Genomic DNA, 25,349 nt, shown 5'->3' with positions numbered 1-25,349 from the left:
GGTCTTAGATAAGATTAGTTCCTAAAAACACGATCCGTTTTTGTTGTAAAACCTGTGCGTAAAGAAGCCAATAAACCTGTAATTGATTAAGGTCCCCTTTTCAGGTTTTTTTCCAATGATTAAGTCAAAACGTATTCTGACAAAAGTAAGGATATGAAGAGCAGGAAGAAAAACAATCGGATCGGTTCAGGAAAAAGTATAAAACAAGTCCAAATGTTGGCTTATGCGCCTTCACCCATGTGAAATATTGTACATTTTTGCATTAAACATTTATCAAAATGTTGCTGCACTCTGGTAAAGTGCTCTTTTGATAAAGTTTAGGTAAATTCAAGATGATAGCAACAAATTTCCACTTTAAATCGTAAGATTGTTTTGTTGTCAAGACTACGTTGTTCGTCTCATTATACATCGCTCACAAGAATTACTGTTGGTTGCATTTTCCAAATCACAGGTTTGGAAATTTCCTCACCTGCAATAAGGCGTCATTTTTCTCTCGGCGTAAGGGTCAGGTTAGAAATTGCCCATCAATAAACACGTCTCTCATTTTCCTCGTTGAGGCTAAGTTGAAAGGAAGAAAAAACGTTTTTCGTCCGGATTTTTATAATGACAGAGCGTTTGAGAAATGTTTTTATTTCTCGGACTTTTTTATTATTTTTGATTGAATGCTTTTTCTGTTACTCTCCCTCCTTCGAGGGTTACGTTGGGGTTCTTTCGTGAAAAATAATTTAATGAACGCCAATGATAATAAAGTGGCAAAACTTAACATAATAAAGGGAAAATGGTTATTTAATTACTTGCAATGTCAATAAAATTTAGTGGCAGTCTTGTTGATTTTATTTTTATTTCATTGATTTCTTTTCTATTTTCAGCAAGATCTTATGGAAAGGGGTTGTTTTGCTAAAAAAAAGGCATCATTGTCAGCCCACACTATCTACTACCCAGTTGTAATAAGTTGTAGTTGTTTGGCGTGAATCGAAAGACCCGAATCACGGCTGGCTTTGCTCGCGTGCATGTGTAGTTTGTAAGTTTGCATGTGCGAGCTTTGAAGCCTGTTATGTCAGCGAAACAACCCGACATTTTTCCACACGTGATAAAGCCTATCATATTTTCAAGCATCTACTGAATTTTAAACATTGTCGCTCCTTAAGCTTGTGTTTGATCGATTGCTTTCATATCAATTTTTTACATCACGCCTCTTCCAGCTTTTAAGCTATTTACATTCAAACAGATCTACTTCACCATCAATTACACCATATTGATCTAAAATGATTTTTTAATTCTCACATTTTCATGTTTTGCTTTCACTATTTATCCTGGATTTAATGTATCTATCCTTATTCTTATTGATGTATTTATCCTTATTAGCAATTTGCATGACTACTTATTAATGAAGATAATAGAGGTTTAAAACGTGCTTTACAAGTTTTGTCGTATGATTGAAAATGATAACTCGTCTTCTATTTAACATAAAGACCTATTGCTTATGACTCTTCTCTTCAGATCTTTGCGAAACCTTCTTCTTACTGCTTTGAGAACATTCTCCAGTACTTTCTTTTGAAGAATTTCTCTTGTACCATGCTAAAATAAATAATTCAGTTCTTTACTTGAAAATATTTTTTTCCAGAAGATCAAACCTCTAGAGCACGGTGGTTGATGGGCTCTCGCGCTTTTCCGTGTAACATTAAAAAAAAACACACACACACACAAATAGCTTGTCTCGGCCATTGTTCGTTAATACAGTAAGAAGTTCTTAGATCTTTGATAAACATAAAGAGTTAAGAGTAGTTTGTATGGGCAGAGAAAAATGTGCCAGGCCAAGGCAAAGTACTAGTGTTTATACTCGTTATGTTTGACTCCCATTATTTTACTCTCTAATGACCTCGTCGTGTGGACAAAGGGACCAAGGGAGTCATGCAATTTCTGAACATGGCTGCCATGATATTAACATTTACATAACTGTCATCTGCCTCTGAATCGCTCTCAGGGTCTCCTGAGGTACATAGCGAGTTGTTCGGGTACCCAGAGCCCTGGTAAAAAAAACTCCGCAGTGATTCCTCTGGCAAGACGTCTCTCGTTGGGGAAGGGACGCCCCTGGGGAAGTAAGACTGCAGGGGTTTCATAGGAGGGAGATTGTTCCGATGGATGGGATTAAATCCATCTTCTATGACCGCGTTGGGAACATCGCTGTTTGGACGTGACATAGGATTCCCGTTTCGAGTGCTGCGTTTAAAGTGGTCTTCGTCTATTACAACTTTCACGTTCTTGGGACGCGAATGGTGAAATCGTCGCCACCATTTCTGCTAGACCTGTCAGACAAAAGTACATGTAAAAAAGTTAAGACAGAGTCCATCAGGACCCAGTTGTACAAATGACGCAATCCACCGGATAAATCACTATCCATAATTGTTATACAAAACCTTTTTTGATATACACAAGAGAGTGATCTATCCGGCGGCGGATAGCGTTTTCAACCCTTTGAAAACTGACGCCAGGATACAACAACAATTTTAATCATACTGCGCTATTTTCTACTTTTTTTAAAGCAAAAGATTGAAGTAGTTATTCATGATAGCACCAACATAATTTCTTATCAGAGCCCTATAACATGATTTCCAAATTTCATAAGAACTACGAGAACGTACATTTTCAGATGAAGATTGTTTGGTTAAATTTTCTTTTAAGCGATTCAGTGCACCTCGACGTTTGGTAAAATTTTAAGTTAGCCGTCTCCTTCTTCCTCCGTGCAGAACAAAACAAAATAAGTGACCGCTGTGCGCATGCTGAAGGTAAGTACGAAAGTAACAGCTTTATTCATGGGTGTACTGCTAAATTTATAAATTACTAAAAACTGAACTATGCCACCTACCACTTGAATCTTCAGCAACGACCACAACACCTTTCACTTCACAGAGTGCGCTCTTTAAAGCCAGCGGGCCTCGTAAAGAATTTACTGTCGTCTTTATCATCATATCCTTCAACACAGTGTACCGCCGCCAGGTGCAAAAGCGAGACAAGCACACAAACTTCCGCCATATGTCTCCACACCATTCCGAGCCATGCATGGGTTGGGTTCAAAAACATGTCTTGCACTACAGCCTTCAGTAGCACCTACAAAGGAAATGTGAAACTTAAGAACAAGACGTCTAACAAGGAGCTGATTACAAAAGACATAATTTGTCGGGAAGCTTTCATCTTAATCAACTTTAATAACTTTAGCGCATTAATACAGGGACCGCAAAGGACGAGTTTGAGTGGGCGAGCTTAACTGCGAGCGTGCAAGCGTAAACCAACTTTTTTTATTATTTTCTTTTAAATATTTTATTGAAGAGAAAAGATTCACCGCATATAAAAAACTTCACCATAACATTAATACAGAGTGTAAATTACGCCATTTAACTTCATATAATTAAAAAGTTTGTTTACAATAGATCATTCCAGCGCTGGAAAGATCTCCTTGACTCGATTTGCTTCTTCACCGAATTGTTTTATTGCCTTCCCCACTTGGGAGCTTGTTAGAAGGATATTTACTTACAAACAGACGGCTCTATGGAAGTTAAAAGTACTCCCTGTCACTTAAGGCGAAAAAATAAAAAACGTATATTGAAACAGTGAAAACCTGCACCGTACCTATGGATTGTGCAATGGCCGTTAAATCTCACATACAGCCAACCAAGACAGGAGGGTTCAATTCCCCAATAAATGTTCTTGTAGCGTCCAATGCAACAGACAGCTCTGTGGAAGTTAAAGGTAGTTTGTATCACTAGAGGCGAAAAATATGTATGAAGATTTAGAAACAGAGACAACCCAGACCATCCTACACAATACCTGTGAATCTTGCGATGGCCGTTAATCTCACATATAGCCATCCTCGGAGACCCAGGGGCTGTTAGTGGGGCAAGAGAAACGCGAAAAAGCGGGTAAAAAATAGCGTGAAACTGCCAGTTACATAAATCAGCATATAAAAGTTCTATTGACTGAAAGTGCCCCTGGGGAAAGAGTCTTACCAGGCCAGTTCAAAAAGCTCTTTGAATACTGCCTCGTGATTGGGCAGAAAAATATTTTGTTTTCCCATTGTATTATTCTGCCCAATCGGCGAACAGCTAGCCAAGGCTGGAGGGCTCAATCACCCTATGTACGTCCTTGTAGGGTCCAGAATAAACAATGTGTGCTCTGCGCGAAGATGTTCTAAAAGTATGAAAAAAAAAACAATTATGTTTACTAATTAAAGCCAAATAACACATAGTTCTGTTGGCAGAATTTCTTTCATTCTCACAGTGCGCTTCTGAAGCCTTGTGGGATCGTGTGACGTTCTAACTAATTAAATCTGTAATCTTAATTGAAAGGAAAACGGTACTAAAGAATGTGTAACAATCAAACCTGTCACAGAATATCCATCGCAATCACTGTCCACGGAGAGCGTCTTTCCTTCACAACGTTTATATTGTGCTAGTAACCGTGCCCACGTTAAAACTGTTTAGGTTTTAGGTTCTGAAGCTGTTCGGGACAATCATTTTACTCTCCTAATCCCCGTCAGTATAGTATGGTACCACCTAACCAGGTGAAGGACAGGAAAATTGGTTCAACTTTCAACGCAAGGCCAAGAACAGGAAATCTGACCACAAACAGACTGTCGAAATAAAAGAATTTTAAGGACGAAACTCCCTTCCCCTCCTTAACTATTTCTACCATGAAGTTACAGTACAATTTAAGTAAACAGCTCTCTCATCCGCAGAGGCTCCTTTAGTGGGGGAAGGCGAAAAACACCGGAGGGAGGAAGGCGATGTCCCTCGTGCGCTTTCGTTTTGATTCTCTTCAGGCTCCGCGCACTTACTTTTCACCTCTCCCCATTTCCCACCCCGTAGGGAACACGAAAGAGACCTTTGCGGAGGAGAGAGAGTAAACAGTGCTGCACACGAGTTACCTGGAGTGAAAATAAATCGGCCTTCTTCACTTCCGGAATTGAGCATCAGCACACCACCGTCAGGGTTACAGGTTCGAATAAAGATAAATCTGAGGCGAGGGGAAGAAATTGATTATTTATTGATTAATTAAGTACCGAAAGATTTGCGTTTGCTGGTTTTGCATAACAACTATAAGTAGATAAAAAAATATCGCCACTGTTTCAACCAATCAAAAGTAAATTAAAAGTATTCGTGACTCGCTGGCTCGCACATGTTTTTCTGTGTCTTGTGTCGTGTACGAGTTGTGGTCAGTTTACTGGATTGCTTGAGTCCTTTTTGAAAAGCTAGAATTAGTGGATGGAAATTAAACCGCTAATGATCAGTAAAAACTAGATTGTTTGAGGTGCAAGCAGAAAGGAAGCATTCGAAAAACGGTGAGAACTAGCATTGGACTCCAAGGTTTTTTTACTGGATCATAAGCGACGGAGTTATACGCAATAGAATCCGTTCTGTTTCTACCTACTCGAATTCTGTCGAACATATCACTCCGCCTTCGACTCCAATTTTCGATATTTTCATTGGGCCGTAAGCTGCATTTTTGCGAATGACACAAAAATATAACGACTGGATGTGGTTAATGTCATTCTGAACCCTTTATGAAATCCATTCATTCACATTTTATCACACACATAAAAGTTACATCATTGTAAGAAACGTTGAAATTGTTATTTTTACCTTAGCTTATCATTTGTCTTTGACGGCTCTGCGCCTTCTTCCCCGCGTCACTGGTGCTCCCTTACAGTAACACGCACAAACTAAAGGAAAATAAATCAAAATCATGATTTTAATCATCATCCTACCACGAAAGTATCCTTCATTTTACACGAGACGGACGCCTACGTATAAAATTCGTTCGAGTTACCTTTTTTTCCTCAATTTTAGTCAGAAACGTGATTGATTGATTGATTGCAGACGTTTCGCGAATCCCGAAAACCGGTTTTTGTTTCCCGTCGAAGCATTGTTTACTGAGATCAAGATGGAAATATCAAAGTTAACTGCTACTATAAATTTGTTTCAAAAGTCCCCGTCGCTTTAAAATCTCACCTAGAGTATGCTAGACAGTATGCTCTCGTCGCCGGCAATGTCCGAAATGATTTATACCTCTTGAAAAAAAGGTTTAATTTACCGTATTTAGAAACCCTTGTAAATCTCATCTTTGTTACAGAACACTGCTTGAAGTTAATGGTCGTGTTTCCGTACGTTTCGTGTCATGAGCTTAGGGTAGTTTAAATTACTTTATTGAGTGTTAACATTTTTATTTATCTGTACGTAAACAGAATGTGACAGTGGAAGTCGCTTCACATCCCACGTAATCTGCCTTTGGGCGTCTTGTTTATATGACAAAAACAAGTCACTTCGTGCTATGACTGCTTTTAAATGGATACCCTTTAAGTCCAAATATCCACATAAAATTCCTCTTACTGATAGTCTTAAATAGGAGAATTTGTTAACAGATCAAAGCAGCTTTCCCTTGTGATCTCTTTACTTATTATCAGGGACCACTTTTTATCTGGCCCCCGGCATAGTTATCAATCCTGTTCACTCACTGATCACGATCATAAAAAAAATCAATTAATGTCACTAAGAAGAAAGGGATGCCAAGACGCGTTAGAAAATAAATAAATTTTTGTGCACATCTCAAAGTAAAAAAAAGGTTGTGAAATGCGAATCATACCGGTACTAAGAAAATAAACTCTAGCAACTTGGCTACGCTACTCACTATCTATTCTATTTTAAAAAGTGAGTAGAGAAACAGCATGCGATTGTCAACAGAATGGTCGCCAGAATTTACGATAAGGAAAGGCATAGCGTAAAATATAGCGACTTAGAATGAAGCTCAAACTACTATCACACATCTAAGGAACAACACAATCACACCTACTTGTTAATCTTTTTCATCAGGGATCGGAAGCACATTAAACTGACACGTAAACTCCTTAATCAATGACAAGGACTCACCCTCTGCTAAGTTACGACCACGAAAAGTATCCTTCATTTTTCACGAGACGGACGCCAACGTATAAAATTCGTTCTAGTTATCTTTTTTCCTATTCCTGAATCATAGTCAGAAACGTGTTGATTGATTGATTGATTGATTAATTGATTGATTGATTGATTGATTGATTGATTGATTGATTGATTGATTGATTGATTGATTGCAGACGTTTCGCGTATCCCGAAAACCGGTTTTTGTTTCCCGTCGAAGCATTGTTTACTGAGATCAAGACGGAAATATCAAAGTTAACTGCAACTATAAATTTGCTTCAAAAGTCCCCGTCACTTTAAAATTTCACCTAGAGTATGCTTGATAGTATGCTCTCGTCGCCGGCAACGTCCGAAATGATTTATATCTCTTGAATAAAAGGTTTAGTTTACCGTATTTAGAAACCCTTGTAAATCTCATCTTTGTTCCAGAACACTGCTTGAAGTTAATGGTCGTGTTCCCATACGTTTCGTGTCGTGAGCTTAGGGTAGTTTAAATTACTTTATCGAGTGTTAACATTTTTATTTATCTGTACGTAAACAGAATGTGACAGTGGAAGTCGCTTCACATCCCACGTAATCTGCCTTTGGGCGTCTTGTTTATATGACAAAAACAAGTCACTTCGTGTTATGACTGCTTTTAAATGGATACCCTTTAAGTCCAAATATCCACATAAAATTCCTCTTACTGATAGTCTTAAATAGGAGAATTTGTTAACAGATCAAAGCAGCTTTCCCTTGTGATCTCTTTACTTATTATCAGGGACCACTTTTTATCTGGCCCCCGGCATAGTTATCAATCCTGTTCACCCACTGATCACCATCATGAAAGAAATCAATCAATGTCACTAAGAAGAAAGGGATGCCAAGACGCGTTAGAAAATATATTAATATTCGTGCACATCTCCAAGTAAGAAAACGTTGTGAAATGTGAATCATACCGGTACTAAGAAAATAAACTCTAGCAGCTTGCTATCAAAATCCCGCCTTCCATGGCTCATCATTGGCTTAAAAGTTGCCAGTAACTTGAAAGATCTAGAATAGATAGATATATATCTTGTAAATGATTTGAAGCATTATTTTCATGTACACTGAAAGCTACACCAGCTAAAGATCAAAGGGCTTTTAGTATAAAACTACTAGCGTTCTATCACGAATGCTGTTCTCTGATTGGCTACGCTACTCACTATCTATTCTATTTTAAAAAGTGAGTAGAGAAACAGCGTGCGATTGTCAACAGAATGGCCGCCAGAATTTACGATAAGGAAAGGCATAGCGTAAAATACAGCGACTTAGAATAAAGCTCAAACTACTATCACACATCTAAGGAACAACACAATCACACCTACTTGTTAAACTTTCTCATCAGGGAAGCACATTAAACTGACACGTAAACTCCTTAATCAATGACAAGGACTCATCCTCTGCGAAGTTACGAAACATGAGCATCACCCAATCTAAAATGAAAGACATAAAATCAAAGAGATCCTCCCTCAGTGATCTTAGAAATAAATCATAGTACGTTTCGGTAACTTGACCGGAGTTTAACAAGTTGTGATGAGTTGTCTTGAATCAAGTGGACTCGAGTTTACCTTAGGTCTAGTAGAGAAAGGCTTAGCGTACAATACAGTGACGATATAAGAATTTTTTTCAAATTTCTATAACACGATTAACAAACAACACAATCCCACTTACTTGTTATCATCAGGAGATGCGCATTCAAGTGACACATGTAATCTTCTTTATCAGTAAAAAGGACTCATCCTTTGCTAGGTTATAATTAAATACAAGATCATCACACCATCTAAAGGGAAAGACGTAAAAATCAAAAACAAAACAATTAAGTGAAATCCCTATTTGCGGAACCCCCCACAGTGATCTGAGAAAAAAATCACTTCGTACACATGCAAACAAGGTTTATCCAAGGAGTTCTTACTCCTTTAAAGGTACCTGCCAATAATTGAAAAAGGGCGCGGGTGTTAACCTAGCCCTGGCTTTTATAAAAAAAACTTGCTGGGTACCAGACCATCTCAATAAATATGTTGGTACATTAGCAGTGGCGGATCTACGGTAAGGGGCCCAGGGGGGCCGAGCTCCCACCTTATTGTTCGGTCAAACTGAAGCTCAAAGGGCCGAGAAAAAGAAATTTTTGAGAGCGGGCCCTCCTCTTTTTCCGGGGTCTGGATGATCGGGTACCCACTTATCTGAAGATCTGGATCCACCACGGAATTAGCCTCCAGGAAAGTTTTCAATATAAATTAAAGTTAAACGTTATATTTCCTAAGCAGCAAGTAACTTTTTAAATTTAAAAAATTTGACCCCTCTCCAAACATTTATCTTCTTAAAGAAAATTAAAATTTTCAAACAACACTGAATAACAAAGTAAACGAAATACAGTCACACTTACTTGTAAACTAATCAGTTGATACACATTAAGCTGCTAATCTTCTACACTATTAAACAAGGTTTCATCCTTTTCTGCAACGTACGTAATAAAACAGCATCACACCATCTAAAGTGAAGAACATACGAAAAACAACATTTTGATTGAGTCGGTACGACTACTTTATACGGGTAGTGTTTATAAATTCGACCCGACTCACTGGAAGTCAAGGCACGTTAACCAGCATTAAATAAAGGAACGATATAAGGGAGGCTAGAAAAATTAGAGAACTAGACTACACGCGATGAAGCTGTGACCACTCGTGCTACCTGAAGCCCAAAGAGTTTTTGGAGGTCTAGTTGCAAGAGACTTAGCATACCAAAAGGCTACGATACGAGCAAGGGTATTAAAAATCGGCAACTTGACCCGACTCAATCAAGTTGTGATGAATTGTCTTGAATCAAGTGGACTCGAGTTTACCTGAGGTCTAGGAGAGAAAGGCTTAGCGTAAAATACAGTGACCATGTAAGAAATATTTTAAAAATGCTATAACATGTTTAACGAACAACAAAATCACACTTACTTGTAGAACTTTTCATCAGGAGATACACATTAAACTGACACATGTAATCTCCTTTATTAGTAACAAGGACTCGTCCTCTCCTTAGCTTTGCTGAAAAACATTAGCATCACACCATCTAAAGAGAACAGAAAGATGTAACAATCAAAACACAAAAAAATAAGTGAAATCCCTTTTTGTGGAACCTCCCTCAGTGATCTTAAAAAAATCACTTCGTACCCATGAAAGCAGGCTTCATCAAAAGAGTTGGTATATGTCAATAATTGTGCAAGGGCGTGGGTTTTAACCTGGCTCTGGCTTTTATAAAGAAACTTTGCTGGTACCCAACCAAATGAATCCAATAAAGTTTTTTGGTAGATTAAACCTCAGTGGCGGATCTAGGGGAGGGGTCCAAGGGCCCAGACTCTACCTTACTGTTCGGTCAAATTGAAGCCCAAAGCGCCGAGAAAAGTAATTTTTGAGAGCGTGCCCTCCTCTTTTTCCGGGGTCTGGATGAACGTGGGACCCACTTATCTGAAGGTCTGGATCCACCACGGATTAGCCTCCAGGAAATTTTCAATATAAATTAAAGTTAAACGTTATATTCCCTAAGCAGCAAGTGTCTTTTTTAATTTAAGTGTAGGATTCTCCATTTGACCCCTCTCTAAACATTTATCTTCTCAAAGAATATTAAGATTTTCAAACAACACTGAAAAACATAGTTAACGAAACACAGTCACACTTACTTGTAAACTAATCAGTTGATACACATTAAGCTGCTAATCTTCTACACTATTAAACAAGGTTTCATCCTTTTCTGCAACGTACGTAATAAAACAGCATCACACCATCTAAAGTGAAGAACATACGAAAATCAACATTTTGATTGAGTCGGTACGACTACTATATACGGGAAGTGTTTCATAAATTCGACCCGACTCACTGGAAGTCAAGGCACGTTAACCAGCATTAAATAAAGGAACGATATAAGGGAGGCTAGAAAAATTAGAGAACTAGACTACACGCGATGAAGCTGTGACCACTCGTGTTACCTGAAGCCCAAAGAGTTTTTAGAGGTCTAGTTGCAAGACACTTAGCATACCTAAAGGCTACGATACGAGCAAGGGTATTAAAAATCGGCAACTTGACCCGACTCAATCAAGTTGTGGTGAATTGTCTTGAATCAAGTGGACTCGAGTTTACCTGAGGTCTAGTAGAGATAGGCTCAGCGTAAAATACAGCGACCATGTAAGAAATATTTAAAAAATGCTATAACATGTTTAACGAACAACAAAATCACACTTACTTGTAGAACTTGTCATCAGGAGATACACATTTAACTGACACATGTAATCTCCTTTATTAGTAACAAGGACTCTTCCCCTCCTAAGTTTTGCTGAAAAACATAAGCATCGCTCTCGACTTTACCTGAGGTCCAGTAGAGTTAGGCTTACAGTGACGATATACGAAATATTTTCAACTTACTATAACACAATTAACGAACAATACAATCACACTTACTTGTTGAACTTTTCATCAGGAGATACACATTAAACTGGCACATGTAATCTCCTTTATCAGTAAAATAACTCATTCTCTGCTATGCTATGCTAAAAAAACATGACCATCACACCATCTAGAGAGAAAGACGTAAAAATCAAAAACCAAAAAAGTGGAATCCCTATTTGTGAACGTCCATCAGTGATCTAAGAAATAAGTCTCTCACTTCGTACACATGAAAGAAAGGTTTGTCATGGGATTTCTTTTTCCTTTAAAAAGGTACATGTAAATAATCACACAAGGGCGCGGGTTTTAACTCGGCTCTGTTTTTACTTACCACCTTGTTCGGTACATAACCCCCAGAATAGTTTTCAATATATACATAATAACATTCTGTCGGTTTTTTTTAAATTTAAACAAAACGCTTCCCCTTTGGCATCCCTCCAAAAAAAACATTTCCCAAAAATGATTGATATTCTTGAACAACTTTGACACAATTAAAGATTCAAGCGCAGCCAGAATGAGACATAATAAAAAGCGATTAAAAAGTATCACTGGCTAAAATATTAAAAGAAAGAGCTTCCGGTTGTTGCTCTATACAAAACAAAAACAAGTCACACTTACTTGTAAACTCGTCAGTTGAAACACATTAAATAAGTTGTCTCATACTATAACACAAGGTAGTCGTCTTCTAAGTAAAGCATCATAAAGAATACTTCATCACACCATCTAAAGTGAAGGACAAACGAAAAATTAAAATTCTTGATTAAGTCGCGTCGTTCTGGATGTGTAGTTTTATTCACTGATATGGTACGCATTTTACTTCAATTATTATTCATTGCATTACTTGGTTTATTTAACTGTAATCATATACTAACTGTTTCAAATACTGAAAGGTTTATAATAAAGTGCGTATTAAGTTCATATTGGATTGATTTTTTGTTATTTTAACACCCTTTAAAAAATGCAAACAAGTTCTGTTAGCCCTCTATATAAAGAAACTTCTCATTCCCATCACAAAAGATCACTTTACGAATTCCATGGGAAATTCCAGGAAGTTGATACGACTTGATTCAAGTCGCTGGTTTTTTCTTTTTGTCTGGATAGCGTTATGCGAGTTTATCATTTAAAAAAGTAATACAAAATCTTGGTTTTAAACCTGTTCGTGTTGTCACGCAAAGTAAAGCTAAGAACAAGGAAAATTTTTAAAAATGAGGTTGCGTGGGGGGAGGGGATGGCTAGTGGGATTTGACGATTAGCCACTTCTTCGTTAAATATTTAACCTGCCTTCCAAAAAGGAACGACTATTTCTATATGATAATTAGTTACATTGCAAACTTTTCAGGTCTCTCAAATCACATTCAATCGGGGCAGTGTTAAATGCGCGACGCACACTTCGTTTGTATCATTTTCACCTAGAAGTAACAAGCTCCTCCTATTCAACTTTGAAAAAATGCTCCCAAGGACCTAGCCTGCTACAAAGAACCAAGGCTCCCAAGCACCAAGTTAAGACAGTTATACTTATAATTACATCTTCCATACCTTCTCAGTTAAAAAAGTCTTTCAAAATCTCCTTGGCCGACGAGCTATTCTGCGCACGCATGGCAACCCTCTCTAACTTTCTTGCCGTTCGTCTGTCTTTGTTCTTGTAATTTTTGTCTTTTAACAATTTTTTGGCAATGTAAGTTAGCCAAAGGGCATTGCTTGAACTTGTAAACTTTTCCCAGTCATTTCTGTCAATCACATACAAGACACTTGAAAATTAAATAACCAGTGCAACCTGACACAATAACACCCTCACTAACATTTTTTGCTGACTTCATGCAAAGTGCCAACTCTCAGTCAGAGAAACGTACATTAAATGTACAAACAAGAATTTGAGGCATCTTAGTATTCCAGTTTCTTGGTCATCACTTTCAAGTCTTGCCTCTTCTTACTCAAATTGTTTCTTGCCTTTCTAGTGTGTGGATCTTCAGTGTGAATTTGTTTTGTGAGTTGTTAAAAAAGATTAGCAGGGTCTTTCTTTTGACCTTCTCTTTTGACACCTGATTGAAGAATCGTTGACCCATGAAAAGCGTAAACCATAAACGATTTGACACAAATGTTTCCTGGGACATCGAAAGAAATAATCGTCGTCTCTGACAGAATAAACACGATAATCAGACAGGCTGCATAAATCATGCTTAAAAGGATCTGATAGAAAGAAAATATCTTGACTATCAATAAAAGGAGTATTACTAAGCTTACTAAGGCTGTCTACCCAGAATTCCATTCGGTCTTATGGTGTATGCTTTATGGTTGTCACAGGGTCAACGTTTCTTCAATAAGGTATATACTAAACGGTGTTAATGCTTGGAATTGGGGTCTAATCTGACATGGGCTTGACCTTTCTTTGAACCTGTAAAACTTTTCCTAACAAGAATAGTTCCAATAAATATGAAACAACAAAGAAATCACACTTACTTATTGGACTCTTTCATCAGGCGATACACGTCAAACTGAAAATCATCTTTTCCCTCAAACAACGCTATTTCGTTCGCCAAATTACAGAACATCGCAACACCATCTAAAATTAAATAAAATAACATATAAAAGTAAAACCCAAACTCAGGGTCTCATGAGGGTAACCTATTCCTTTTTGAAAAAGTGAATTATGTACCAACACAGTTTTCCTTTTCATGCATCACAAAAAGGGGACACAATGCTTTACTCTCATGTAAACAATAAGGAAGTCATTTTTAAGACTGTTTGGCTCAAAACACGATAAATTTAAGTTCATCTTAAGTGGGAAGCACGGTTGCCTAATGGTTAGTGCGCTAGACACCGGATCGAGCGGTCTGGGTTCGAGCCCTGGCCAGGATCACTGTGTTGTGTTCTTGGGCAACACACTTTACTCTCATAGTGCCTCATCCCACCCTGATGTAGAAATGGGTACCGGCGATATAATGGTGGGGGAATACCCTACGATGGACTACCATTTCGTTCAGGGGGGATTCCTAGTCGCTTTTAAGCAAGAGGTTCTGGCATAAAAGGGGCCTGGCTTGGCCATTCTCACACCTAGTTGTCATTCAATCATCAAACCGTAAACAACTGGCAAACAACCTGCGTATTTTCCACCACTGTTACTGATATAATGCTTTTCATTTTCGCTAGGAATATTCTGTTAAACGTTAGGAAGTAATTTCTCATATTTTTATATTTTTGTCAATGATATATCTGGTTTTCATGAGATTTCAAATCAAGGTAAGCTTGAAGGATGCTCGGCACCACAACGTGCCACGAATGCAAAAGTACAAATTTGCATTTCGCGCCCGAGAAGTGTGAAATGTGGGAGGTGCCATCCGGCCCTTTTTTTGGCAACTGGAGCGCATTACATCAGTCCTTTCACCGACAATAAAAGTAAGAGTGGAACATGAACGGCTGCAGCAAGCAGTTAAGTACCCCTGCTGTGTGCAACTTTTGACATTACCTTTCTTTATTCGTGAGAGAGTGAAGTCAATAATGGATACATGGACGCCATGACTCTCTACCATATGTTTTTCTCCAAGCAATGTGAATTCAATGAACTCTTCTTTTGTTCTGCTAATCAAAAGATTGCCCCAGTGGAGGTCACGGTGCTCGAATTCAAGCTCCTCCTCAGCAACGGCAAGTCCAAAGGCTGTCTGGTGTAGAACGCTCAAGGCCTCTGACATTGAAATAAATTGGAACTTTTCCAGGTCTTCCCCACCATTTGAAAATTCAAATGTAATGAAAAATTGGTCGTTTGGGAAGACATCTGAAGAGAGATTATAGGAGAAAAATATTACAAAAATAATATAACAATTTAAGTTTATTAGAGCAATGTTTGGTTGGATATGTCTTAAAAAAAATCCAATACCAATTAAAAAAAAACAGACAATCTGGTAAACCCGAATCAAAACTCAAAGCTAAATGCATGAAGCTGAGGTAGAGAACGAAAAATAAACTTGTACAAGGGAACCAAAATTGGCGTTGGATACCTTTCTTACTGATGATGAAGAGAGTAAAATAATAATGGAAAAATCGCACAGCTAAGCCAAGCTGGACTTTATAATTAGGTTTCCTGTAAATCAGACATAGAGGATATTCGAGTGTTCAAATCGCAATTTGGAAAAAAATGCGCAATTTGGCAAATTGGATCCTGGTTTGTGGTAATCAACACAAAGAACTTGACATCTACCAAGAAATGCAGGACAACAAGGTTGAGCCAGATAGCCACAACGTTTCCTCATTGTTGGCTGCCTGCTGTTTTGATAAAAAAAATCCTGTCGAGATACGTGCCAGTGCCACAAGCAAAAAAAGGGGGCATCAGTTGCAAGTGTCCCCCATGCAACATTCATGCACGGCAGTGCCCAAATAGACTTTACAACATGGATGCTCAATGGCAATTAGATAGAAAACAGATAATCAGCTTAAACAACAACAGTCTGCAAAGTAAGCGAGAAAATAATCAAGTTATAAAATTATTAGTTATGTACCTGGTCTATCGTTCAATGACTCGTGTCCCTTATTCCATTTGTCCCATTCCTTTAACAACTCTCTCTGATATTTATCTCGAACACACCTTACACTATAAATGCACAAAATTGACAATCATTTAGTACTTAAAAGCGTTTAAAATGTTTTGATGCAAATTAATACACACAGTCTGCGTTGCAACTCTGGCAAATCTTTCAAAGAGAATAAAAAGGAAGCAGTACTAAACATAGCTAAAATACGAACTGCAAAGGCGCAGAGGTAAGCCGAGTAAACAGACCAACAAAGCAGTCAAGAAAAGTGCAAGAGAAAAAAAGGACAAAAGAAAGTGAAAGCATAGCTTGTCGAACTTTTTTAATAACCAAGCAAGGAAAACATATACTTAACATAAAACCAAAATATTGAAGAAGTTGTTCCACGAATGGCCAGACAACAAAAAGGTTAAAAAAGGAATAAGCACAAGTGTTGAAAATGTTTGAATATCATAAGATTAGGTTTTTATGATACTGTAAGATTACAATAATAATCTCTCCTTTTTAAGGCCTTCTATCTGGCTCTCCCCAACACCCCCCTCCCCCCCCCAGAAATTAGCCCCCTCTGCTCTGTGACAGCACTACAGTAATGAACAGATTTACTGTTGTTTATCAAGACCTAATTATTCCAAAACGTAATTAATACTTTTATCGTGGCTCGTTACGACGTGCGTTTTAAACACCCTCCCCCCCTCCCAACACACACACACACTTCCCATATGAGCCATTTCTTTTATAAAAACACATAATCAACTTACGAATTGATAAACCCTAGTACTTTACAGTATCAGGAATAGTCAAAATCTTTGTTGCTGTAAACTATCAGCCAGTCTTTCGAAACCGTTTATTTATCATCATTATCATTATTGGTTCTGCTTTACAGAAAAAGCTATTGTATTCAAACCTGCGCAGCGTGATGAATGCGCCAGTCATATTCATTGTTGTCTCCTACAAAAGAGACAAAACCGTTAAGGTTGCTTACTACGCACAGTTTTGAGGGGGTGAAAAATAGGATGACTTCGAAACGTCGTAGTTTTGTTTCGCTTATTTTTATAGACAAGTGTGCATGCTTGAAAACCTGCTTTGAGTCAAAGAGTGCTTTTGTGTTAAATTAACATGAAATTTTATGGGAGACATGAAAGTGGCGAATAGGTAAAGAGCGTTTATGGATCTCTAACAGATTATTAGGATGACAATCAAGAAGAAGGAAATAGGCAAGAGATTTTTGAACACAGTATTTACTTACGTTTTCTGCAACCTGTCCAAGTAAACTCAGTTCCCTATAGTAATAAGAAGAATAGGTTTATCTGTTTTGTAGTTAATCAGAATTTTAATTTTATTTTACTTCTACAATGTTGATTGTTTAAAAACAATCAACATTGTGTTTTAATAATATGGATGAGTGGATAAATTATTAAAGTCATGTACATGTATTGTTAAAGAACATACTTGGAAATAACCATTTCTGCTAGGATTTCTTCAAAGGTTTTTTGATTCTCTCCATTAACCTTAAATTGTCCTTGTACTGGCAAAATCTAAAAAGGATACATATCAACTGAATCTAAGGTGTCTGGAAAACCCGAATAAAGATCACAAATAGTTACAATTGCAAAGAATCAATACTGATGGATAAATGTAAAGAGAAATGGCAACTTGGATTAAGTTAAAGTAAATGAAGCAGCGTTTTCAAGTTGAATACTCGGAAAAAAGATTTTCCGAGTTCCCCCAACGGGAGTCGAACCCATGACCTTCCAGGATACCGGTTGGACGCTCTAACCACGAGTCCCCCATAGCTCAGTGGTTAGATAGAGCGTCCAACCGGTATTCTGAAAGGTCATGGGTTCGACTCTCGTTTGGGGAACTCGAAAAAACCTTTTTCCGAGTATTCAAATTGAGAACGCTACTTCATTGACTTTCACAATACTAATGGATCATGGGAATATCTGCAAATGAGTCATAAGAAATGTACTATCCTCGGTTTTATATAGTAGCAAAAGCGCATTCATTAACTACTTGTTGTTTAGAGAGCCTATTTCAATTAATTTTGACTTTTCAAAGCCGTTGCAATATATTGAATAAAAAAAAACAATTATTGAATTTGGCTTTTATATGATATGAAGAAGTATGCAGATCGAGAAAGGCTGGTCATGTTTGTTCGTCAAATTGGCTCTATAACTTGTCAAAACAAACTGATTTTTATTTTTTTAGGAACCGGTAATTTTAGAGGTTGGAGATGACTGGTGCCAATTGGGGGACGATAAATAGTTTTTATAAACACAGTACTTTTTGTGGGCACTGAGAATAATGAGGATTATGGGGTGAGTGGTTAAAAGGGGGGCCGGCCCAAAAAAAAAATATGCAAATAGAATAAACAAATCTCAGAACAGATAAAAACACGTTTGTACTGAAATTTATTCGAAACAATGTACTTAACTTAAAAATAAATTGAATCAAAACAGATACCTTCAGCGCAATGGCCTGCCCGTCCTCATTCTGTGCCCCAAATATCTCGCCATACTGGCCTTCGCCCAGTTTTTTACAAGTTTTCAACAGACTGTTATTTGACATGAATAAAATAAAATAACAGATAAAATATCACGGATAACATGTACAATAAACTCATATCAATACAGTATGAAATCTAATAGAAGGGTGGTTGTCAAACAATGGCAGTTGATAATGACAGTTGTTTTTGGTTATGTCAGTGGTTATCTCTCTGCAAGAATTCTTTTTAAGAAATTTAGATCGTATTGTATTTATCAGAGTTAAAACCAAGAATGGACATTTAGTTGCACCTTTCCTTTATTTTGTATGCTGCTTTTATGGAACCAGATTTACCTTCTCAGACCACAGACTTTTTACCCTATGGTTGTTATTCTTATTGTAAATATTTAAGCTTTCAATCTTCTTTTATGGCTGTGTATTTACAGTAAAATGGAGAAAAAATATTTTCTTATTATTAAAGTTTGCTTTTATTCCGTTCTCTTTGGCAATTTGAAGCATGCGAAAAAAGTTCTAGAATTTTATTTTTTCAGAATACAAAAAACTACACAATGCACACAATTTCGACTTCAAGGAATCAGGTACTGCCTCTAGAATGTAGCTATATAAGATAAAATAATTATTTTTCGAGCGCGCGCGTTCGATATGAGATGGTAGATATATAGCCAACAAGGCGCGTAGTGCATCCAACAAGCGCGAGTGAAATACTTATTTATTTATTATTATATGGCTACAATAGTACGCGCGCTCTGATTGGCTGCTGAGCGGGCATTATTTTCTTGTAATGACCGGGCATTATGAAAATTTTTCTCGGCTCGACGGTTTTTTGAGTTGTGAGTAAAAAATACTAGCGAGGGGGCAAAAACAGCAAAAAATGCTGACAAAATATTACTATCTTTTCAATAACTGAAAGAAAAATATAAGCATACCGATTTTTTTTTAGTATGAGCGACGAAGAGAGCCACAGAGAGCGAGAGTGAGAGCGAGTTTTACCTCCAGTGTTTTTTTCCCTTGATTATACTCTTTTTTTGAATAGTGCTTTAAGGCCATATAATAAATAACTTATTAACCTCGTCCGTTCGGTCATTACAGGGGAATCTCAGACCTCAACATTGATGTATTGACCTCGCTGTCGCTCGGTCAATACATCAAGGCCTCGGTCTGAGATTCCCCTGTAATGCCCTCACTGTCGGTTAATAAGTAGTATATAACAAACGCCAAAAGAAATGCAATATTTGAGATCCCCAGCTGTTTTCGTTGGCGCGTATCGACTACAATACTTGTAGTCAATGGTACAATGGTAATGGTAAAAACCTATCATTTAAGAACCTGTCAGGCTAAAATGACCGACTAAGGTACCATTTTTATAAGAACCTATTTAGCCTGCAATTTGGAAACAGGTTCTTAATTTGAAATCTATTCGAAATCCGCTACCATTGATTTTTATTCGCCGATAGAAAACAATCGCGCGCGTGTTGCTCATTTAAGGGCGAATTTTTATTGATTTTTGGCTTTAAAGTACATAAAGTACTGCAATTTTTTAGAGTTTCTACTAAAACAATTCGTTATGTATCTATAAGCGACAGTCAACTCGGCTGCGCCTCGTTGACTATACGCTCATTGAAAACTCGGGCTCACAGTCTAATTGTAAATCAAAAATGTTTTCTTTTGGAAAATATGACATGATTAGTGCATCATTTTTCACATAAAATAATTAATACTATGTGGTATGCAAGTTTTATACAAGAAAAAGGCTAAAAACCTCTATAACAACACTGAAATTTGTTCTTCAGAAAGTAAAAACCTATTAAGAACCTTATTAGCCTAAATTTGTGTTAATAACCCTTTATGTAAGAACATGTTTAGGCTAACATGAAATATAATAGGTTCTTACTCGCGGGTTTTTACTGTACAATATAAGCGCATATAAGGCGATTATAACACTTGGATTAACGATTAACACTTGGATAAGAGAAGGTCGAAAATACCCACAGGAACATGTATGTCAGTTTGCAATTTCTGTAGCCTATTTTACTTCACTGACAGAGTTACTCGAGTTAATTTCACTTTATTAATCCTGAAATTTTTTTAACTTCTGTACTTGCGGGTAGTTTGCAATTTCATCTTTTATTAGTGTTTTGACTAAATGCTCTTTTACTTCAAAGATCTCAAAATTAATTCCCTTTACTGCCTGCCATAAAATGTTTGTTCTGAAACTTCTTGCATGGTTCTACTCGAGTTTAACAGATTTCCAGAGCTTTTCAAGACAACTTGACTTTTTCCAGGTCTTTACAGTCATGAAAAGCGCCGCAATAAGATTCTAGTACTTTCCGTGTTTTCTAGGACCCATACAAACCTTGCATACATTTAAGTTTGCTCTTTTACTTTTTATTCTTATCAAGTTTTTGACTGTTCTATTCCTTTACTTAGGCAAAATCAGTCATGGTTTTGTTCCTTTAGATTGCTCCCATGCTGGTCTATATATTTAAATAACAGTCCTGTCAATCCTTCTAAAAGAATAATCTGAAGTTACTCATGAAAAAATACTGCAGATTCTGCAAAAGTAGTATTTTACCCACATCTTATATTAAACAATTCCCTTTTTTCTTGGGGCGCTCAGTTGATTGCTTTCCTCCGCTGTGCATGAACTTGTAGAAATTATGAATGCAATCAAGTTTCTCTTTATGCAGTTCAGAAATGTTTTATTCATCCGCTGCATAAAATTGCCGAACAGAGGTCTAGAAACTTGACCAAAAAAATGAACAAATCAGACAGTTCAGTACGAAATGTAATATTGTAGGGTTCTGCCCTATTTAAACTACATACCGTTTGTCCAGAAAATCATTAAATTTTACAGGCCCTTTTTGTCCGCACATTTCCAACACTTGCTCAAATGGAGTCAAGGCTTCCTGTAAAACAAATAAAACTTTCTCATTTAAGAAAGAGGTGTAAGAAGTTTAAGATTTCATACAACCGAGGTAGTTGATCAATAAGATGACCAATAACAAAGATAAACCTATCTGATTGGCCATTCCAATATTTCTATGTAGTTGGACCGTATGGATACATTGTCCAAAATGTTCCTGAGCAATAGTACTCCCTGTTTAGTGGAATCTATAATGGTTTGAGCCTGATTGTCTTAGTTTTCCTTTGAGGGTGCGAGCTCAGGCAGTAAGGCGCACGATCCATTCCAGTTTGCTTAAATAGCACTTCGGTTAACTTACAGTTAGCTTAGATAGCTTGCGTTTAGCCTTTTTAATTTGAAGTAGGGTTTTCTGCATCGCAGGCTTCACTGCCTCTCCTCATATGCATCGCTGCCTTGCGCCTTTTTTGACTATTCCTTTTTCATATAAAACCCACCACTCTTTTTATCCTTTCATTTTCCATGCATTATGGCCAAAAATTCGGGTCAATGCAGGACCTAAGCGAGCTTAAGAACGTTCGCAATAATTGTTTATGCTTATCTTTGTTGTTCACGTAATTCACAACGTAACGCTAACAAAACTAAAGGTTACTATTGTTAGCGGCTACTAATTGTAACGAATTTAGCGAGTTGGGCCAAAATAGCTAAATTTAATAGTCGGTAAATCTTGCTCAGAAAAAATTGCTAAAATTAGTAGTCGCTAAAAATAGTAACCTTAAGGTATTTTCTGTATTATGCCGCCTTCGCCTGCAATTTTCTCTTTTTAATTTAACGGTCGGTGACTACCAATAAATCCCTACCGATTGACAAGAAATGAGCCAAATAATTGGTATATTAAAAGTTAATTATATTTTAATTTTCTCTTCCCGCGCGCGATCCACAGTCACATTTTGCAGCATTTTGCTGTTCTGCAAACGTTTACAAATGCAATTGATCCCCCTTTCAGTCATATTGTTTTATTTCTGGACCAGAGGTTGTTAACAAGCTAACCCATGTTTTTATTTTTTAATGAGGGTGATAAGAAGAGAAGTTGCCCCTTTACCTTTTAGTCCTGCTTTAATTCAACTCTGTGAATAATTTTCAGTTAATACTTACACCAGAACATGCCTCTGCAGGTTTACTTTCTTCCGTCTTTTCATCTTCAGAATTCGAATCTTCATTCAGTTCTGGCACTTCTTTTCCAATTTCTACAATTTCAAAATAGATTCAAAACAACAAAAAAGTTACAAATAAGTACATGTACAAAAGACGTGTTACTGTATAAGCTAGAGATTTCTATGTTGAAGTCCTGCTGATATCTTCATCACCAGTCCTTGTGGCGCCATTGGACACACAAGGCGACTCCCTGCTGACGTACTTCTGTTTTATTGAACATTTTCAGTTTTTGCTTTTAAGTGTTCGTAGCTAGAGCGGCAGTAAACAAACAATTTGGCACTAACATAATTAAGAACTATTGGACGAGGTTAAGCTAAGGGCCTGTTTATATGGAAGAGAGTTGTCCCTGGTAGGAGGGTTACCCTCTCCCCCGCGCTATCTTTTACCAAGCGTTTATATGAGAAAGTTGTCCCTGTTGACCGAGCCAAAACTTGGCCCTCTCGGATAAAAGGACTGGCGAGAGTTGTTTTGAATTATCCATTATGTCTGCCTTTTATTAAATAAGGAACGCTGAAACATCGACCACGACCATTTTTTGGACAAATTTACCGCCGAATTCGATTTCAATGTATCTGCAATTTTGTTTTGGTCGACTGCAGCGTTTGCGCATGCTCTGTATGTGTCAACTTGTCCCCGGTAGGCGAGGCGAAAATAACCAAACTGTTTATATGGAAAAAAGTTGGCTCGCTCCCCAGGGTCACCCCACCTTCAAAGCGAGTGACCCTCCACCCAGGGTCACCCTGCCCCCCGAGCCAACTTTGCAATTTCTCATATAAACAGTTCGCAGCTATTTATAAAGAAACGTATGAAAAGCTATCTCGCCCGGGGTGGCTCGGTATGGAGGGTAACCCTCCTACCAGGGACAACTCTCCTCCATATAAACAGGCCCTTAATGTCGTTATCTGTCGAAGACGAGCACATCGACTGAGGCAAACAATTGATTTCGGAGACATCGCCAAATGAAACGCGTGCTACCTTAAATAAAACTCAATCTATAAATTTACTTTGTTTTACGAGGGTTGCAGTTAAGAGTCTTTTGACTGACAAACCTGCTGCCCTCGGACTCCGTATCGACTTTGAATTTAGAATAAGAAAAACGGGAGAACTCGTTAAATAACCCTCGGAGTGAGGACGAGTAACCAACAACAAACTCAACCCACATAATTATGACGCCGGTTCCCGGAATCGAACCCGGGCTGCAATAGTGAGATGCGAGTGCACTCACCACTGCGCTACCCTGCTCCTTCGCTTACTTCTTACTGAAGTGATACAGAAGAAAAGTATAACTTTGCCTTCGACCCATGATACGAGCTGGGTTTGAATATAACATTAGGGGAAAGTTTTGTTGCCTTCTTTGTATTCACGCTGTTTATTATCTGAAAGAGTTATAGACAAATCAAAAAGCTCCCGCACAACTATGAATCAAAGATCTCTTCGAGATATCGACTTTTTTGCATAAAGTTGGTATGAGTAGAAGGTTTTCCTGGGCATTGTTGTTCGAACATATCATGGAAGAATTCAAACGTCTTTCAGTTTAAGCTTTTTTTTTCTTATTTTCGCGGAGGCCGGCCAGGTCTCGAACCAGGGCTGTTCGACTCGGAGCCAAGCGCGCTAACCATTAGGGCACCGCGCCTCCCACTAGCAATATAGGGTCGGAAAAAAGAAAGCATGCACTCATCTTTAACTGAAGATAAGGGCCAAAGTAAGTTAAATCAACTTTACAAGTCAAGTGAAAAAAAGAAATTCAATTATATTAGGAATGAAGTCTTTAAAAAGATGAATGGGTAAAGATTAAGGCAGCAAATAAATCTTTAAAAAATGTAAATATTCCCTATTCCTACCCTGAGCATCGCTCCTACTAACCTTTGTTGTGCACTAATCTTGTGTGCCTTTTTAGATTGCACTTCCTATTGCACTTGTACATGCACTCCTCGCATTGAAATGGCTTTTCATCGCCATGTATCATTACATGGTTATCAAGGTGGTTTTGTCTTGTAAATCTTTTTCCACATATAGTGCACACATATTTTTTCCTGCGACACATGTGCAAACAAGATAAGAATGAAAATAAAATGGTCAGAATAATTGATTTATAATACACCTGTCATAGAAAAATAAATATGAATGAATCAGATTTATGGTCATAACGTGTAGCATTAAGTGGAAACTTACAAGTTTATATTTGTAAATTGCTTTATGCATGTGTATTGTGAGTCGTTTTAAAATTATTTCTATCAGATTTTTTGTTAACATGCGGTCAATTAACTTCTATTTGCCCTTTGACGTGTTTTTAATGATTTTGATAACAACCCTGTTGGAAATAGGTGTAATCTCGAACATTGTGGAGTTACATTTTAAAAATCAGCGATCAATCAATCACAGTCAATAAAAAGCCCTTTTTTACTAGCAGGAAATTTACTCAAGCCCCCAAGTGTAAGCTCGCGATGCGTTGTATATTTATTCCAATGTAATTAACAACCTTTAGCGTTTAAGTTATTACGACGTGGGAAATTCTTGAGTGCTTTGAAAAATTCGCAAGTGCAACATAACTCGCTATAGCGCTGTAATGCTTGCGTTTTTGCCTGCGCCCGGGATTCCCGAGAGAGGTTCAGTCAAAGAATTCGAGCGGACAAAAGATCACGAGAAAACGCCTAGGGACAAGGCTTGTTCAAATGAACAGTTCGTTGTGTGGTAACGTAATAAATTTAAGGCTGGCCCTGAATGACTTTCATTATACCGCTTTTTGTGTTTTTTCCTCTTTCAACCTCTCAAAATAGTCATTTAAACTCAGTTGAATCTTTGCCTTAAGAAGCTTATCTTTGAAAGACTGTCAGTGTGTGCTGACTTATCTCAAAGT

General features: G+C 37.6%; 1 protein-coding gene and 1 long non-coding RNA gene across 2 annotated transcripts in view; both read right to left on the bottom strand.

Moving 5' to 3' along the window:
- LOC144648244 (serine/threonine-protein kinase haspin-like) overlaps positions 1-4,478 on the bottom strand; it is a 40,545-nt gene extending 36,067 nt beyond the window's left edge. The window contains exon 1 of the mRNA XM_078507862.1: positions 4,378-4,478. The gene's annotated coding sequence lies outside the window, so the exon portion shown is untranslated. The remainder of the gene's footprint in view (positions 1-4,377) is intronic.
- Positions 4,479-4,734: 256 nt separating this feature from the next.
- LOC144649470 (uncharacterized) lies at positions 4,735-8,401 on the bottom strand. Its single transcript, XR_013569903.1, has 4 exons — positions 8,294-8,401; positions 7,886-7,979; positions 5,637-5,716; positions 4,735-5,010 (listed from the first exon to the last, which is right to left on the bottom strand). It is a non-coding gene; the product is annotated as an uncharacterized LOC144649470 (long non-coding RNA).
- Between the last annotated feature and the right edge of the window lie 16,948 nt (positions 8,402-25,349).

The sequence above is a fragment of the Oculina patagonica genome, chromosome 4 (genome assembly GCF_052425735.1).
Source record: "Oculina patagonica isolate OP01 chromosome 4, crgOcupat, whole genome shotgun sequence".
Taxonomy (NCBI): Eukaryota; Metazoa; Cnidaria; class Anthozoa; order Scleractinia; family Oculinidae; genus Oculina; species Oculina patagonica.
The sequence above is the reverse complement of the archived record's forward strand: the minus strand, read 5'-3'. Positions and strand labels throughout refer to the sequence as shown.